The sequence below is a fragment of the Vidua chalybeata genome (genome assembly GCF_026979565.1).
Source record: "Vidua chalybeata isolate OUT-0048 chromosome W unlocalized genomic scaffold, bVidCha1 merged haplotype SUPER_W_unloc_9, whole genome shotgun sequence".
Taxonomy (NCBI): Eukaryota; Metazoa; Chordata; class Aves; order Passeriformes; family Viduidae; genus Vidua; species Vidua chalybeata.
The window spans coordinates 213,635-232,480 of record NW_026530344.1 but is presented as its reverse complement, the minus strand read 5'-3'; the positions used below and the strand labels follow the sequence as shown (position 1 = coordinate 232,480).

Sequence of the window (18,846 nt, the reverse complement as noted above, 5' to 3'; positions counted from 1 at the left end):
GGTATAGGCAGGTCCATTGTCTGTTTTGATTGGTTTTGGTACTCACAGGGTGGTGAATGCAAGGAGGAAGTGCTTTATGGCGTGCTGTGTAGTTTCTCCTGGATGAGCTGATGCAAATATTGCTCCCAAAAACGTGTCGACCGACACATGCACGTATTTTGACCTTCCAAAAGGTGTGAAGTGAGTGACGTCCCTCTGCCACAGCTGGCACCTGTTCAGTCCTTGGGGATTGACTCCTGTCCCCATAGAGGGTATCTGGTAATTTTGACAGTTTGGGCATGTGGCGAAAATAGCTTTTGCTTGATCTATTGAAAGCTTGAACATTCTAATACGGGCAGGTACATTTTGATGGTAAAATGCATGTGACAACTTTGCCTGGGCAAAGATGTCAGGGACGTTAGCAGTTTCTATTGCCATGGCCAATGCGTCTGCTTTCCTGTTCCCTTCTGTGATGAAACCTGGGAGATCAGTGTGCAACCTCACATGCATTATATGGTAAGGTTTCTTTCTGTGAGAGATTAAGCGCGTTAATGCTGAAATCAATTGATATAACTTTGGATTGGAAACCTCTTTGAGAAGAACGTGTTCTGCTCTCATAGCTATACCTGCAACATATGCAGAATCTGTGACCAGATTAAAGGGTTTGTCTTTGAATTTCTCAAAGGCTCTGACAACCTGTCCTGGTTTTGGACAAATTAGGGGAAAACACCTCCAAAGGAGCCCCTATAGGAAACCAAACCCTCCGCAACCTCCCCTCACCACCGGGTTCAGGAGGAATTCCTTCAGAGGGGAAAGTGGAAAAAACTTGTTTATTAAGGGACAACAAAAAAACACTCCCCAGCACAAGACAAATAGCCCAAGATGACCACAGATGTTTTCACCAGTCCAAGAGGGTTGAGCTGTATCTCTCTTCGCCGCAGAGGGTACGCAGCTTCTTTCGCAGACCCCGGGGGAGCTCCTGCCCGGAGTAGGTCCGATGTCTTCGGGGGCGGGGGGGGAAGGGAACAACGGAAACAGGGAAAAAGGGAAAAAAAAATGGCTAAAAAGCAAGCCAGCGAAAAGCAGAGAAAAAAGAGAGGAAAGCAGAGCCAGCAAAGCATGCAGCCAGCAGCAAGCAAAAGCAGCAAGCAAGCTAAGCGGCAAGCCAGCAGCCAGCCGGGGGGGGGGGGGGGGAAGGAAGACAAAACAAACTGAGGACAGGGAACAAAAACCACGATTGGGATAATGAGCATGAAAATGTCCTGTCCCCACGACATTCCACCCCTTATCCCATATCGTGAACATGTTACTGAACTTCCTTCCCACCTGCTCAAACCTTCCACACTTACACATTCCCTTCCATTCTCACTTGCTCTGACTTTCGACATTTACACATTTCCTTCTGTCCCATGTCTGTGTGGTTTAATGTACAAACAATGGCAGTAACATCCAGCAAATTGAGATGTTTGCATATGAGTCTCACCCCACAATCAGGTCTCCCTGAGGTACACATCGTGTTCTTCCATCTTTCTGCATTATCCACCATGTACAACCTGGTCCCTGAGCAAAGACAATCCCACGAATGGGTTTGTCTGTACTCGAGGCAGAATTGATCCACACTGTCCTCCCTAACAAACCTCTGATATGTGCCACCGGGACTTTATCTCCATCTACTATATTCAGGGACTCAGACTGGGCAGGACCTGCTCGATTGGTGGAACCTCGGGTGTTAACTAACCAGGTGGCCTGTGCCAAATGCTGCTCCCAGTTTTTGAAAGATCCCCCACCCAATGCTTTCAAGGTGGTCTTTAACAGTCCATTGTACCTCTCTACCTTGCCTGCAGCTGGTGCATGGTAGGGGATATGGTACACCCACTCAATGTCATGTTCCCTAGCCCTGGAGTTGATAAGGCTGTTCTTAAAATGAGTCCCATTGTCTGACTCAATCCTCTCAGGGGTACCATGCCTCCAAAGGACCTGCTTTTCAAGGCCCAGGATGGTGTTACGGGCAGTAGCATGAGACACAGGGTAGGTTTCTAACCATCCTGTGGTGGCTTCCACCATTGTGAGCACGTAGCGCTTGCCTTGGCGGGTTTGAGGCAGTGTGATGTAGTCAATCTGCCAGGCCTCCCCATACTTGTACTTGGACCACCGTCCCCCATACCATAGGGGCTTCACCCGCTTGGCCTGTTTGATGGCAGCACACGTCTCACAATCATGGATAACCTGAGAGATACTGTCCATGGTTAAATCCACCCCTCGGTCTCGTGCCCACTTATAGGTGGCATCTCTACCCTGATGGCCTGAGGCATCATGGGCCCATCGTGCTAGGAACAACTCCCCCTTGTGTTGCCAATCTAAATCTATCTTTGACACCCCTATCTTTGCAGCCTGATCTACCTGCTGATTGTTTTGCTGTTCTTCATTAGCTCTACTCTTGGGGACATGAGCATCTACATGGCGAACCTTCACAGGCAGTTTCTCTACCCGGGTAGCAATGTCTTTCCATTCTTCAGCAGCCCAGATTGGTTTTCCTCGACGCTGCCAGTTAGCCCCTTTCCATCTCTCCAGCCATCCCCACAGAGCATTGGCTACCATCCATGAATCAGTATAGAGGTAGAGCTTCGGCCACTTCTCCCTTTCTGCAATGTCTAGGGCCAGTTGAACGGCTTTGAGTTCAGCAAGTTGACTTGATCCACCTTCTCCTTCAGCGGCCTCTGCGACCTGTCGTGTGGGGCTCCATACAGCTGCTTTCCACTTCCGATTCATTCCTACGACGCGACAGGAACCGTCAGTGAAAAGAGCATAGCGTGTTTCCTCTGCTGGCAATTGGTTGTAGGGTGGAGCCTCTTCAGCCCGTGTCACTGGTTCTTGTTCTTCGTCTGTGCCACCAAAGTTTTCACCTTCAGGCCAATTTGTAATCACTTCCAAAATCCCAGGGCGATTCAGTTTACCAATACTGGCACGCTGCGTGATGAGGGCAATCCACTTGCTCCATGTAGCACTGGTGGCATGGTGGGTGGAGGGAACCTTTCCTCTGAACATCCACCCCAGCACCGGTAGTCGGGGTGCCAGGAGGAGTTGTGCTTCTGTACCAATTACCTCTGAGGCAGCTTGGACTCCTTCGTAGGCAGCCAAAATTTCCTTCTCTGTTGGGGTGTAGTTGGCTTCAGACCCTCTGTAGCTCCGACTCCAAAATCCTAGTGGTCGGCCTCGAGTCTCATCAGGCACTTTCTGCCAAAGGCTCCAGGACAGACCATGGTTCCCAGCTGCAGAGTAGAGCACATTCTTGACCTCTGGTCCCGTCCTGACTGGGCCAAGGGCTACTGCATGAGCAATTTCCTGCTTAATCTGGGCAAAAGCTTGTTGCTGCTCAGGGCCCCAATGGAAATTGTTCTTCTTGCGGGTGACCAGGTAAAGAGGGCTCACGATCTGACTGTACTCAGGAATGTGCATTCTCCAAAAACCTATGGCGCCTAAGAAAGCTTGCGTTTCCTTCTTGTTGGTTGGTGGGGACATAGCTGTGATCTTGTTGATGACATCCGTAGGGAATCTGACGCCGTCCATCTTGCCACTTCACTCCCAGGAACTGGATCTCTTGAGCAGGTCCCTTGACTTTGCTCCTCTTGATGGCAAAACCGGCTTTCAGGAGAATCTGGATTATTTTCTCTCCTTTCTCAAACACTTCTGCTGCCGTTTTCCCCCACACAATAATATCATCGATATACTGTAAATGTTCTGGAGCCTCACCCTTTTCTAGTGCAACCTGGATCAGTCCATGGCAGATGGTAGGACTGTGCTTCCACCCCTGGGGCAGTCGATTCCAGGTGTATTGCACTCCCTTCCACGTAAAGGCAAACTGAGGCCTGCATTCTGCTGCCAGAGGAATGGAGAAAAACGCATGAGCAATGTCAATAGTGGCATACCACTGTGCTGCCTTGGACTCCAGCTCGTACTGGAGTTCCAGCATGTCCGGCACAGCAGCGCTCAGTGGTGGAGTCACTTCATTCAATGCTCGGTAGTCCACAGTCAATCTCCATTCTCCTTCAGATTTACGCACAGGCCAGATGGGGCTGTTGAAGGGTGAGTGGGTTTTGCTAACCACCCCTTGGCTCTCCAGCTCACGGATCATTTTGTGGATGGGGATCACGGCATCTCGATTCGTTCGGTACTGCCGGCGATGCACTGTCGAGGTCGCAATTGGCACGCGTTGCTCTTCCACCCTCAGGAGCCCTACTGCAGATGGGTTTTCTGTCAGTCCAGGCAAGGTGTTTAATTGCTTAATGCTCTCTGCTTCTACAGCGGCAATTCCAAAGGCCCACCTGAATCCCTTCGGGTCTTTGTAATAGCCGCTCCGGAGGAAGTCTATGCCCAGAATACATGGAGCCCCTGGGCCGGTCACAATGGGATGTTTCTTCCATTCCTTCCCAGTCAGGCTCACCTCAGCTTCCACCAGGGTCAGTTGTTGTGATCCCCCTGTCACACCGGCAATGAAAACAGGCTCTGCCCCCACATATCCCGATGGTATTAACGTACACTGTGCACCAGTATCCACTAAAGCGTTATATTCTTGTGGCTCTGATGCGCCAGGCCATCGGATCCACACCGTCCAGAAAACACGATTTTCCCATGCCTCTACCTGGCTAGAGGCAGGGCCCCTCTATGCCTGATTATCCTTCTTTCCTTGGGCATATGTCTTGGAGGTTCCCTCAAGGGGATCAGACGTGTCATCATCATACCTGGCTGTTCGGCTATGGGCAACTGGGGCTGCTTTCCTTTTCTTACCTTCCTTCAATTCACGCACCCGTTGTGCCAGAACAGCAGTAGGCTTCCTATCCCATTTCCTCATGTTTTCTCCAGACTCACGCAAGAAGAACCACAACTCAGCTCGTGGGGTGTACCTTCTCTCCCCAACAAAGGAACGTCTGCGTTGGGTGCCAGGGCCTCTAATTTGCACAGCTGAGATTTGGAGGAGGTCCTCCTTAATCTCTTCCCTGAGTTTCTTGCGGCTTTCCTCTATTTTTCCTTCTAATTCCTGCAGTCGTGTCTCCACGGCTGCAATTCTGGCATGGGTCGGGCCATGTACAGCATCCGCATATGCCCGAAGCTTCTTTGCCATATCAAGTACAGTCTCATATACCTCCTCCCGCTTCATTATTGCTAGAGCAGAAGCGTATTCAGGTGGCCCAAGTCGCACCAGTTTTCTCCACATTACAGGTGTGCATGGTACAAGGTCCGGATTCCTAATTGTTACGTCTTCTGAAAAAATGATCTCCACCACTGCCATCTCCCTCAGGCGCTGGATCCCCTGTTCTATGGTCTTCCATCGTGTCTGCTGGACATAGAGATCATCGGCACACAGATATCTTTGTGCTACGCTGTCCAGGACCCGTTCCCAGAGGCTTTGAGGGCTAGCGCCCCTCATCATGCCTTGGTCGATGACAGGATCACGTGACAGGGACCCCAAATGCCTTGCTTCAGTGCCATCCAGAATGGTAGCCTCCCCTGCCGCATCCCAAAGGCGGACCAGCCAACTAATTATAGATTCGTCGGGCTGTCGCCGATAATCCTTCCTTAGGCCTCGGAGGTCCTTCAGGGAGAAGGAATCAATATTAGCCTCTGATCTGGTGCCACTTGCTTTGACTCCTGATTTTATGTCAGGAGGTGTTGAGGGTCCTTCTCCTGCATCGTACTCATCATTGTCATCCACGGGTCGATCAGTCTTCTCTGTGCACTTTCCACTTCGTGTGCTAGTAGCCACGGCCATTGGTTGAGGCTTGCAGTCTGGTTTAACTACTGGGTTCAAACCTGGGCTGTTGGCTGCAGCCTGAGTGACTGGGATTGCTGCTGGTTTATCTCCCTGCCCCCCTTCCTCTGTCTGCTGCCCTACAGTATCGAGCAGAGTACGATAAGCATATGCCAGGGCCCAGCTCACTGCAATGATCCTTTTCTCCTTGGGGTTATCCTGGCATTTCCCTTTCAGATACTTTGCCACCTCAGCTGGGTTCTGGATGTGTTCGGATGGAAAGTCCCAAACTACAGGATCAGAAAACTCCTTTAAAATTTTGCCCATATCCTCCCATTTCCCGCACCACTCAGGGTTTTTCACCCTTAGTTGTACTCCTAAATCAGAGGTCTCACCAGCCCCTCTAGAAATCTCAGCCTTCATCTTATATAAACTGCGGACAGTATAGAGAAAGGTTATTAAATTAAATAACAGAAAGATGGTATCCTTGGCAGTCAGGGAGGACAGGACATTTCCTAATAGAGATGTAAACAATTCGGAGGAGGAAAAGGAAAGCAAAGGCTGAAAAACCTCCTCCCCCATAACAAATTTAGTACACAGCCACAACCACGAGTTATACATTCCTGGAGCCGATAACAACATTTTTAATAGCCCCTTGCAGAGTATTACAGCCAAGCCCAGCCCGATAAATATTCTCGTTAGTGCCCCTCTGCTACAAAAGCTACGTATTAGGGACAATACCGGAGCTACTTCTGGATAAGAAAATAACTCCAGGGACCATAAAGCGATCAAAACTTCGAAGAACCCTAATGACCACAAATAGAGGCAGGCTTTCACTCCCAATGACATCATAACTTTAAAGAAAGACATACCAATATTCCCGCAGAACGGTTAAAGCCAAAAATATTATTAGAATAAAGTTTTTTCCACTTTGTCTGGGCCTCCCCGTACGGGCCACCAAATTATTTGTCCTGGTTTTGGACAAATTAGGGGAAAACACCTCCAAAGGAGCCCCTATAGGAAACCAAACCCTCCGCAACCTCCCCCCACCACCGGGTTCAGGAGGAATTCCTTCAGAGGGGAAAGTGGAAAAAACTTGTTTATTAAGGCACAACAAAAAAACACTCCCCAGCACAAGACAAATAGCCCAAGATGACCACAGATGTTTTCACCAGTCCAAGAGGGTTGAGCTGTATCTCTCTTCGCCGCAGAGGGTATGCAGCTTCTTTCGCAGACCCCGGGGGAGCTCCTGCCCGGAGTAGGTCCGATGTCTTCGGGGGGGGGGGGGGAAGGGAACAACGGAAACAGGGAAAAAGGGAAAAAAAAATGGCTAAAAAGCAAGCCAGCGAAAAGCAGAGAAAAAAGAGAGGAAAGCAGAGCCAGCAAAGCATGCAGCCAGCAGCAAGCAAAAGCAGCAAGCAAGCTAAGCGGCAAGCCAGCAGCCAGCCGGGGGCGGGGGGGGGGGAAGGAAGACAAAACAAACTGAGGACAGGGAACAAAAACCACGATTGGGATAATGAGCATGAAAATGTCCTGTCCCCACGACACAACCGCTGCTAATTCTGCAATCTGTGGAGATCCCTCCACTATTTGGATATCAGACTCCCAATTTTGAGTCTTAGGGTCTTTCCAAGTCATTACAGATTTATGGGATGACCCTGAGCCATCTGTAAAGATTGTTAGAGCTTTGAGAGGTGTTTTACTTTGGACTAATTTTGGGGTCAGATTAAAGACTGCATTAAAAAGTTTGTGTTTTGGGATATGAATGGAAATTTGGCCTGTATAGCTGTCTAGGGCAAATTGGAGGTTTTCATTGGTCTGGAGCAAATGTTCCAGATCCCCAGTGATCAGTGGCAAATATATACATGTGAACTCACACCCAGAAAGGGAGCGGAGGCGAGTTGTGGCCTTTTTATTAAATGTCCCATTATTTCCTGGAAGGTGGTAATTGACTTTGGAGGTTGGTTGTTTGTAAAGATCCATTCCAGTATCAATAAAGGGTCTCAGAGTTGAAGATCCCATTGGAAGATCAGTCCATAGAACCGAGGTGCTTTTCCGAGGATGACGAACTGGAAGGGCAGCTTGGGCTCGAAGCGATGGGCTTGGCCTGAAGACAGGGCTTCTTGGACCTTGGTGATGGTGTCTCGGGCTTCTGTTGTGAGCGTGCGTGGAGAGTTTAGGTCTTCGTTGCCACGAAGAAGGTTGAACAGGGGAGCGAGGTCCTCTGTTGTAATTCCTAGCAAGGGGCGTACCCAGTTGATGGATCCACACAGACTGTGTAAGTCTCTCAAGGTTTTTGGGTTGTCTTGGATGGCAAGCTGTTGGGGTACGATTGTCCTTTCTTGGATAAGGAATCCAAGATAAGTCCATGGGTTGCTGTACTGTATTTTGTCCTCACGAATCTCGAACCCTGCTTTTCCTATGGTTTCAATTGTCTTTTTAACTGCTTTTTCTAAGTAGGTTTTTTCTGATGCACAGACCAGGATATCATCCATAGAGTGGTAGATGATTGTATCTGGAAATAGGTTCCGAACAGGAGACAGGATGTGAGCGACGTACCACTGACATATGGTGGGTGAGACTTTTAGTCCTTGGGGGAGATACAACCAATGGTATCTTTTGAGTGAAGCCTCTCTGTTAAGAGAGTGAACGGAGAAAGCGAACCGTGGAGCGTCCTGGGGGTGCAGTGGAATGCTGAAGAAGCAGTCCTCAATGTCTATGATGGCAAGTGTCCAGTGTCGGGGCAGCAACAATGGTGAAGGCAGTCCAGGCTGGAGGGCACCCATGTCCTCGAGTACCGCATTCATTTTGCGAAGGTCATGGAGGAGCCTCCACCTGTCCGTCCCAGGTTTTTGCAGTACGAAGACTGGAGAATTCCAAGGGCTGGTGGTCTTGACGATGTGACCTTTGGCGAGCTGTTCTTCCACAAGGGCTTGTAGTGCGCGCAGTTTTACTTTAGAGAGGGGCCACTGGTCAAGCCAGGTTGGGTCTTGGCATATCCAGGTGAGCCGAGGGGTATCTGGTAGTGCGCGCTCCTCAGTGGCCCCAGTCAGAAATCCTGACTGGGAATACGTAGGGAAGCCCCCCACTGGGATAGAACATCCCTTCCCCAAAGGGTGATGGGGGCTCTTACCACGAATGGGTGGATGGTTGCCAGCTTGCCTTGAGGCCCTTCGATGAGAATGTTGTGCTTGCTTCGCATGGACACTGTGGCTCCACCGATCCCTGAATCATGCCTGCTACCGGTTGTAGTCCCCAGTGTGCTGGCCATTCCGAGCAAGCGATGATGGTCACGTCCGCACCGGTGTCCAGCATCCCTGGTAGGTGGAACTTTTCTCCTCTGTAGGATAGACCGCACTCGATCGTAGGCTTACTTGGTCCCACAACTTGTGCCCACATTACTGTCAGATTGAAAGGAAGCTGTTCCCTGTGATTCTTTGGGAGTAGAAACGCTTGTGCGATAGGAGTTCCCTTTGAAAGAAAAAATGGTAAGTCTGTGCAACACAGCTGAACAGAGATTTCTTGTCCTGGGTGCACTGTTTGTACCTCTGGAATGACCAAGATTTCCTCTGGGCCATGGAGAGTGTCCCCTATAATTAAGATGTTAAAAGGATGACCTTTTGGCCCATGCTTGCCTGTGGGAACACGATAAACATCCTTATTATTAAAGTCAATGGATAAAGCAGTTACCAACTGGCGCCGTGTTCCCATCTATATCTCTCCGTGGGTTGGATCCTCTTCATGTGGCCTGGAATCTGCTGGGATGACGCGTGACTGGATCTGGGTGGCTTTTGATTTGTTGTCTTTGTGCGGGGCCTGGCCATGCTCCGCTGGAAGTTTCCTGAACGCTGTTGGTATCGCTGCTGGTTCTGGGGTCTTTGGTAGGTGTTACGGGGGTTTCGGGTAGACAACCTGTCTGGACAATCCTTCATAAAATGTCCAAATTCCCCACAGTAATAGCAGCGGTCCTGGTCTTTAGAAGTTACTACTGCATACGCACCAGAAACTCCATCTGCAATTCCCTTAGAGACTGCTTGGGCCACTGTGTTTTCAGTGGACAGATGACGTGTGCAGCTTTCCACCATTTGCTCTATGGTGGCTTCTGTATCCAAGGGTAAGGCCCTCAGAATTGTTTTACATTGTTCGTTTGCATTTGACAAAGCAAGCTTGCACAACAGTTCTTTTCTTGCTTCTGTGCTCTCTATCTGTTTTTCCAGAGCATCTTTAATTCTGTCTACAAACTTGATGAAACTTTCATCTATTCCTTGTTTAATACTAGAGAAGTGTTGGGTAGGGATAGAGTCATCTGGGGTAAGAAGCAAGGAGGTTTTGCTGCAATAGCCAAATCTTGTAGTGCTGCCTTAGGTAAGGTGTTAGCTTGGTCAGTGGGTTTCTGTAAATCCTCTTCTCCGGCCAGCTGTTGGACTGTAAAATCTGGCCTATTTGCGTCTTGAGCATAGGTGTCTGATAATGTTTTTAATTGCCTTTTCCACTGTCTTTCCCATAGCATATATTTTGCCAGGGAAAGAAGGCAGTTGGCAATGTTTTTAAAGTCATGAGGGACCAGAATATGCGCTGAAAAAAGCGCTTCAAGGAAGTTTCTGAAAATATGTGAACTTCTACCATGTTCTTTGGCTATATTTCGTAGTTGTATCAATTCTTTATTTGTGTTAGGTTCCCACGTTGTTCTAGTAGTGGCCCCCCCTCTTTTCCCCTTTATATAATTAACTGGGAAGGCAGTAATTCTCTGAGCTAATTCCCAATCCCCTGCCTGAGTCACTTCCAGTTTAATTAAAGCCCATGGATCAATTTCGTCTGTGTCAGATTCAGACTCTCTGTCCTCTGATGAGGTGTGGTCAGGAGGTGCTCTATGCTTTTTTGGGCGTGTTGGAGCGACCTTTTGCAGGGGTGTGGGAGACTGGACAGAGTGTAGGGGGTTGCCGTTAGGTGGGCATTGAGGGTGGGTGGGTGGATGCATCGCTTCGGAATGCAGGCGGGGCAGAAGCGGGGGAGAGGAGGCGGTGGGGTTGGGGGGTGCTGCAGCCGCTGGCAAAACGGCAGACAGTCAGGTAGGGGTGGTAATGGGGGTGGGGAGAGTCGCAGCGGCGGGGAGAGTCGCGGCGGCGGGGGGGGGAGGAGGGGACAGGGTGGGCGGCGCAGCGGGCTGCAGGGCGGTGTTGGGGCAGGGCGGGGCGGACCTGACCGAGACCGACGTGATTGTACCCGAGCATGGGGCGAGGGTGCAATGAGAGCACCCTGCTGTGCATTGCGTAACCGAAGGAGCTGAGTCCCGGCTTGCCGCGTCCGGAATGGGGGTGTAGGGATGGGGGGAGGTGGAGGGACGGGTGGGCTCCGCGGACCCCACGGGTGCAGGAAGGGTGGGTGGGGGCGGCACGGTTCTCCTGTTCCCCATCTCAGGAAAGAGTGAGTTGACAGAGAGAGGACTTTTATCTGAGAGATTAGCATTTGCAGGATCTGCTATAGGAGATAAGTTTGGAATTTCCTCAGCTGCTGTTAGGCTGCTTGTGTTAGCTTTTTCCACCGCTTTTGCGATGTAGTGAAAGAGAGGCAGGAATTTAGTAACAGAAAAGTCTTCTTTGGTCTGGAAAACACATATTATTGTCCCTGATGAGTCCCAAAAGGAGTCTGAATTAATCATGCTTATGTTAGCGTCTGGAAACTGAGAAAGGATCCATGTTATAAATTTTTTCAACTTAGTTTTTGAAATATTGCCTTTAGAGAAAGAAAAGTTGTTAGCATTTATGATTTCAAGGATTTGTAAATATATATCTCTCTCGTTCTGGGATTGTTTTAATTTACTAGAGTTTGATCCCATTACTGTAAGTTCCCTTGCCCCCCCCCAGCAGTAAAAAAGAGAAAAAAAAAGAAAAAAAACCAAAAAAGGGGACCCAAAATTAAAAGTGCGCAGAAAGGCATTTTTAATATACACTTTTTTCAGCCGAAACTGGGTCAGAGACTGCTGAGTGTGTGTCTGCTTTGTCCAGTTCCTGAGGACTTTCGTCCCAGATGGTGCTGTTCAGGTTCTTTGGACGCCTCTTCCAGATAGCCTCTATAACAGAGAAGTTACCCTCAGAGGGTCATGGCGGGCCAAGGCAGTAAAGATCCCCATAGAAATGCTGCTCTCAGGAGTACCAGGATGTCCGTTCTCCCCTTCGGGCTGCCACGTATTACGGCTTGGGGTCCCAGGGGTCCGTCTGGCCCCGGGGCAGCAGCCGCCGTAGGCGTCCCGGATAGCACTGTGCTGATGAGGTGCAGCCTGTCTGGGCCCCCCCAGCTAGCTCCGAGCCGCTGGCTACTTTAGCGAGCACTTGTGGAGTGATTTCAGCTCTTAGTGATTTCAGCTCAGTGCTCGCAAAGTGCCTCGGCAGACGCAGGGATGGAGAGAGGTGAAGGCTGTGTGGAGTTCTGCGGAGATGTCTTTATTGGCAGCTTCTGCAAAGGGTTCCAGTGACAGCTCTTCCATCCAAACTGGGCAATGGTATGGGTTTATATAGGCTGTGGAGGGATCAGGATTTGACCTATCACTGGGGTCGAGGAGAATACGACCTATAGCCTTACAGAGAGATAACAGGGGTCTGATGTGCGGAAGAGGGACCGCTCTGGTCCACTCATCATGACTCTGCATTTCTTATCTTAGGCTAGTGACTGCCATGGAGGCCTTTCAGGGCGTCTGACTGCTACAAGTTACCATGCGAGAAAACAATTTCCAGAGAAATCTAAAACACTCAGGCACTCCTCCTAGATATGAGGGTCGTAGAAACAGGGCAAAGGAAAATAATATAACCCCAATACAAACCAAATCTCAGGAGCATTCCAGAAATGTCTGTTTTTACTGTGGGGGCGAAGGGCATTATAGGAGAAATTGTCCTAAGCAGGTAAAAGATCTGAAAATCTTCCGAGAGATGGGCACAGAGGAGGAGTAGGGAAGTCATAGGCTCTATTTTTTGGGGGACAAATGCCATCTGGAACCTGTGATAACTTTAAAAGCGGGTCCTCGAGAAGAAGAATTTGAATTTGTGGTAGACACACGGGCAGAAAGAACCTGCCTGTTAAATTTTCCAAAAGGTTATAGTGTGAGCAAAGATACTGTAAAAGTAACAGGGGCAAAAGGAGAGAGTATCATAGTTCCTGTTGTTAAAGATGTGGTAATTGAGGGAGAAACTAGAATTTGGATGGGGGATGTCTTATTGGTCCCTGGGACAGGTAGCAACTTATTGGGAAAGGACTTACAGGTGAAACTAGGAATAGGAGTTATACAAGAAGACGGGAAAATGACAGCTAGAGTTTTAAAACTTGACCAAAATGATGAGGAAAAAATTAACAAGGAAGTTTGGGCTGGGGAAGGAAATAGGGGAGGATTAAATATTGACCCCATAAGGGTTACAATTGAGAGAGAAGATTGTCCCATACATGTACGTCAGTATCCTATCTCATTAGAAGGACGGGAAGGTTTGAAGCCATTAGTAGAAGGACTAATACAGGATGGGATATTAGAACCTTGTATGTCTCCTCATAATACCCCTATTCTCCCAGTAAAGAAGCCCGATGGTGGACCCGGGTGTCTGGGGGGAGGCGGCGCTGAAGGGTGCCGGAGCTGCTCCGGACCCAGGAGAAAGAGCGTGACGCCGCAATCTCAGTTTTTCTCCACCCTTCCGTCCTACAAGAACCGACCCAGTTCTATTCCCTTCACCCCCTGGCCTACCTCTCCTAGGCCGCATGGCTTCCCCTCCCCCACCCAGCCTGTGTCTGGGCAGGGGAGGTCTGAACTCTTCACTAACAAAAAGAAAAGAAAACATTCCCCTAAAAGTTCTCTACTTTTAACCCTGTATATTCTCAAATGCGTGTCCAAGTCTTCAGTAGTTACACCAAGTATCAATATTCAAATCTAACCACTAATTAGTTTAACCACAGCTTCTCAAAAAACCTCACCTAGTTATCAGCCTACAAAAGAACTATAGATTGGTACAATATTTACTGGAGATTAACAAAAGAACTCGGACTTGTTACCCAGTGGTAGCAAATCCTTATACTCTTCTAAGTAAAGTCCCATCCCAGCATCAGTAGTTTAGTGTAGTGGATCTTAAAGATGCTTTTTGGGCTTGTCCACTAGCCTAGGAGAGCCGAAATATCTTTGCCTTTGAATGGAAGGATCCACAAACTGAGAGAAAGCAGCAACTAAGATGGACAAAGTTACCACAGGGGTTCACTGAATCTCCAAACCTATTTGGGCAAGCTTTAGAAACAATACTACAAACTTTCCCCACTCCTCCTGGAATACAAATTATCCAATATGTACATGATCTTCCATCTGTATGTGAATGTGGAAAATGAGGTTCATGAAGTTCTGGTTCAGGAGTGGGGAGGAATAAAGAGACCAGTAGCTTATTTATCAAAGATGTTAGATCCAGTGAGCCGCAGCTGGCCAGTATGTATTCCTGGAAGAAGAAAGTTGTAAGATTACTTTTGGAGGTAAACTAGTTGTGTGTACACCTCATGCAGTTCGAAATGTGTTAAACCAGAAGGCTGAAAAATGGTTGACAAACTCTAGAATGTTAAAATATGAAGCAATCTTGATAGACAGTGATGATTTGACACTAGAAGTAAACAGAAATTTAAATCCAGCTCAATTCTTATATGGAGAGCCAGCAGATAATACATAATTGTTTAGAAATTATCCAATACCAAACAAAAGTTCAAGAAGATCTTGAAGAACAAGCCCTTTCAGAAGGGGAAATAAACTATGTGGATGGTTCCTCCAGATGTCTACAAGGAAAAAAAATGTCAGGGTATGCAGTAGTTGATGGAAAAAACACACAAACTATTGAAAAAGGAAAATTGCCTTCAAACTGGTCAGCTCAAATCTGCGCTCTAAAAAGAGCACTGGAATATTTAGCACACAAGAAAGGAACCATTTATACTGATTCAAGGTATGCCTTTGGAGTAGTACATACCTTTGGAAAAATTTGGGAAGAAAGGGGATTACTTAATTCAAGAAAAAAGAGATTAGTACATGAGGGACTCATTTTAGAAGTTTTAGAGGCATTAAAATTACCTGAAGAGATAGCTAAAAGTACATATTAAGGGACACCAAAAAGGAAATACTCCAGAAATAAGAGGAAATAATCTGGCAGCTCAGGAAGCTAAGGATGCAGCAGAAAATGGGGCCAAAAGAGTTAATATTAACTCCAAATGAGGAAAAATTGGAAATTCCAAAGTTTAGTGAAGCAGAGAAAAAAGAATTAAGCAAGATAGGAGGAGAGCAAGATGAATCTGGGAAATGGAAACTTCCTGGTGGGAGACAATTACTTAATAAAATTCTTACTAGGAAAATATTAGAAGACATGCATCAGAAAACCCACTGAGGTACCCAGGCTTTGTGTGATCATTTTTTAAGGAACTATGGGATTTTTGGAGTAGCAAAGCAAGTAACTGAAAGATGTATAACTTGCCAAATGATAAATAAAAAGGTGATAAGAAAAACAACATTAGGAGGTAGTGAGTTAGCTCTTCGACCATTTCAAAGTATCCAAGTAGATTTTAATGAACTTCCTCAAGTTCAAAGATGGAAGTATGTATTAGTAATGACAGCCCATCTAACTCATTGGGTGGAAGCAGTTCCCACTGTGAAGGCCACAGCCAACATGGTATGTAAAACCCTTTTGGTACAGATTATTCCCAGATATGGAATGGTTAATAGGATAGACTTGGACAGAAGAACACATTTTACGTCAAAAGTGTTACAACAAATAATTCAAGCCTTGGGGATAAAATGGGAGTTACACAGCCCATGGCATCCACAGAGTTTTGGCCAGGTAGAGAGGATGAACCAGACTTTAAAGAGAACTTTGACTAAATTAATAGTGGAAACCTGAATGTCATGGGTACAATGCCTACCTTTAGCCTTAGTGAGGATCCGAACACAACCCAGGTCAGACCTGGGAGTGTCACCTTATGAAATGATGTTTGGGTTACCTTTTCTAACCACCTGTCGTGGTTTGACATGGAAGTGAATTTTTTCGAGGAAGTTGGGTCAAACCAATCAGTGGTCAGGTTTGGATATTGGCACCTGGAGTGACCACTGAAAGTATGGACACGCCTCTGAGAACACAGGGGGTTAAAAGCAAGAACTCCCAGGGGAACTGTCTCTTTGGTTCCAGTTGTCAGAGAGTGCAGACTCTCCCCTGCCCAGCCATGGGCTGGGTGGGGGAGGGGAAGCCACGCGGCCTTGTCCAGGTAGGCCGAGGGGCTGAAGGTCTGGAACCGAGCCAGCTCCTGGACGGAAGGGTGGAGAGAAGCGGACATGCCTTTGTTCCCCCCCTCCCCCAGAGGGAAAGTGACAGAGAGCCTGGCGGCACCTGGAAATTTGCCAGCAGAGGAGAAGAAGGGGGGGATGATCTCCAGCATGGGAGACGGAACGCTGGACCGAGATATCAGCCGTCCAGGGAGTCTGAACTTTTAACCCTTTCCAGGAAATGAGGGCTTTGTAAAATATTACTCCTCCTGGATTTGTAGTGGAAGAGAGACAGTCCGGGACCTGAGATGTTAGAAGAAGAAATATTTAGGTGGGAGGAGATGATGAAGTAGCTTTTGGCTGGACTTTTCTTGTTAGCCATAGACTGAACCAAAATCTCCTGCAATAGAGACTGCATTTTAGGGGGATGCAGTGGTGACCCAAGGAGACTGGCTTCAGCAACCACCAGCGAAGGAATGGCAAGAACAGAGGAAAGTTGAGGAGGGAATGGTGATGTCCTCTGTCTTCAGGAAGAAGATGATCTCTGTTCTTGGACCCTTGGCCCCAGGGGAAAATGGGGGGGACTGTAGTCCCAGGATGAGAAGCTGAACTGTTGTATCTTTGGGTCCATGGCAAAGCATCCTTAAAGGAGCCCTATGGGCAGTCTGTCCATGCACGGTGGTGAGAGCACTGTGCCATGGAAAGGAGAGTGTCACACTGGCAGATTTTCTCTGGGTGGTTGCCATGTGTGACAGGGAAACACAGGAGGTGGCAACTGTGTTTCCTGGGGGGTCTGTGGTGCAAGAGAGACTTCTCTCTCCCTTGATAGCTTGAGTATTGATTATCTGAAGGGTGGTAATTTGATCAGGAATCCCGGGTGATGTTTCATGGTGAGTGTTTTTGGAAATTGGGAGGAGGAGGGGTGTTTTAAAAGGTCTTCATCCTGGATTTAGTTTATGTGTCTTCTGTATTAGTAGTAGTAGTTTAATAAAGTTTTTTTTCCCTTTGTTATTAAGGTTGGGCCTGCTCTGCTCTGTTCCTGATAACATCTCACAGCATTTATTTGGGGAAGATGCATTTTCATGGGGGCACTGGCATTGCGCCAGTGTTAAACCATGACACCACCCAACATGAAACTGCTACCTATGAAGTAGGGGAAATGAGTGTTAAAGGATATGTGAACACCATTGCAAAAACTCTTGAAAATTTACAGTTAAAAGGGATAATCCCTCAAACCACACCTTTAGACTTTAAAATCCATAATATTCATCCAGAGGAGTGGGTGCTAGTGAAAACATGGAAAGAACAATCTTTAACTCCACAATGGGAAGGTCCTTTTCAGGTATTGCTGATGACCGAGGCTGCAATCCGGACCAGTGAACGAGTGTGGATCCAGGCCAGCAGAATCAAAGGACCTGTAGAAGAACCCAAGGAGTGGACGATAACATCTAAACCGGGTGATATCAAATTGACTCTTAAATGAGGAATGGGTGGTAATAAACTGGGAAGACCCAAATGATCTAGGAAACATACAAAGAATCACACCTGATTGGGAAATAAGACCGAGCTTATATCAGTGGTTTCAAGTACCACTCAGACAAGTTCTGAGACGTGTCCGATACCTTCCTTGGGGAGGATTACTGCCACTTCAAACAGGAGGAACAGGACTGTTTCAGATAGAGAACTCTTGTATTTTGGCCTTAGCCTGTGATTTATACAAAGAGGGGGATGAGTTACAACTTCAATCAGTGCCATACCATATACCCTGTTTGATTTACCTAAATACCAGACATGCTAGTTGGGTTAAATGTAAATGTTTGAATTGTGGGAAAAATTGGTATTGTAGTTCACACAATCAACACCCTTGTTGCAGGAAGTGTCGAGTTCCAAATAGATCCCCTATCCAGGTAGAACTCGAAGCAACTGAAATGCTAACTTTGTTTTGTGGATGGGAATTATTAGTGCCTGTTGAATGGGAGATACCTGAGGAACGGTGGGAAACCACAGTTAAGGAGTGTCAAAAACAATTTGCCTGGAAATTAGCTAAGAGAAAGTGACAAGGGGATAGAGGGCAAGACCAGATTGGCCTCTGTATTCGCCACCAAGAAGGTCAAATACACCTGCTGTGGGCTGCAACCCCATAGGCATGGGAGGTGGGAGTATAACCCATACTGGACCTCTGTCATTCCTTTTTCTGTCACTCATATTTCCTCTTTTCCCTTTTGGGATAGTGACAAAGCCATGCCACAGGTGTTACCAAAAGCTGTATATGGAAAGACACCGAGGTTCCTTTTTTATTTCTCACACTCATGTCAACAGTCACTGTTATATCCCATCCAAATTAGGCAATCGCATGCACAATGGGAAAAAGTACTGGATTGCAGACAACTTAGGAACAAGTGGTAACAAGATGGGAAGTCAATGCGCAGAAGGGTAGAGAGGGATTTGTTTCACATACACTATTGGGAACAAGGCACAAAATTTGGGAAAAGAGCAATTGATAAACAAAAAGGCTAAGCCAGCACAACCACCTAAACCTGTGCCAATCTCACTTGACGATTTGTATACAAAACTTGAACAGCGATTAGAAAAAGAAATAGATATCTCAAGGATGGGTAAAAATCAGTTTGTGGAATTGGGGGAAAGAATAAGTAGGGAACTTAACCAATTGTTTGGTCTGTGGAGGGGCTTTGATGTCAGAAGAATGGCCATGTAAAGGCAGCAGCTTAGGCCCAATTGAGCTCCTTAAGTAGAACCAAACAAGTATAAGTGGAGAAAACCAACCAGAAGGCTGGATTTTAAGTTCAATAGTTATAGGGGAAGAATATCTCTGGGGCACTGGGAAAAAGTTTCTTCATGAAGTAGAAAC

General features: G+C 47.4%; 1 long non-coding RNA gene across 1 annotated transcript; it reads right to left on the bottom strand.

Moving 5' to 3' along the window:
* Positions 1-852: 852 nt before the first annotated feature.
* On the bottom strand, positions 853-6,718 carry LOC128783027 (uncharacterized). Its single transcript, XR_008428959.1, has 2 exons — positions 6,467-6,718; positions 853-980 (listed from the first exon to the last, which is right to left on the bottom strand). It is a non-coding gene; the product is annotated as an uncharacterized LOC128783027 (long non-coding RNA).
* Between the last annotated feature and the right edge of the window lie 12,128 nt (positions 6,719-18,846).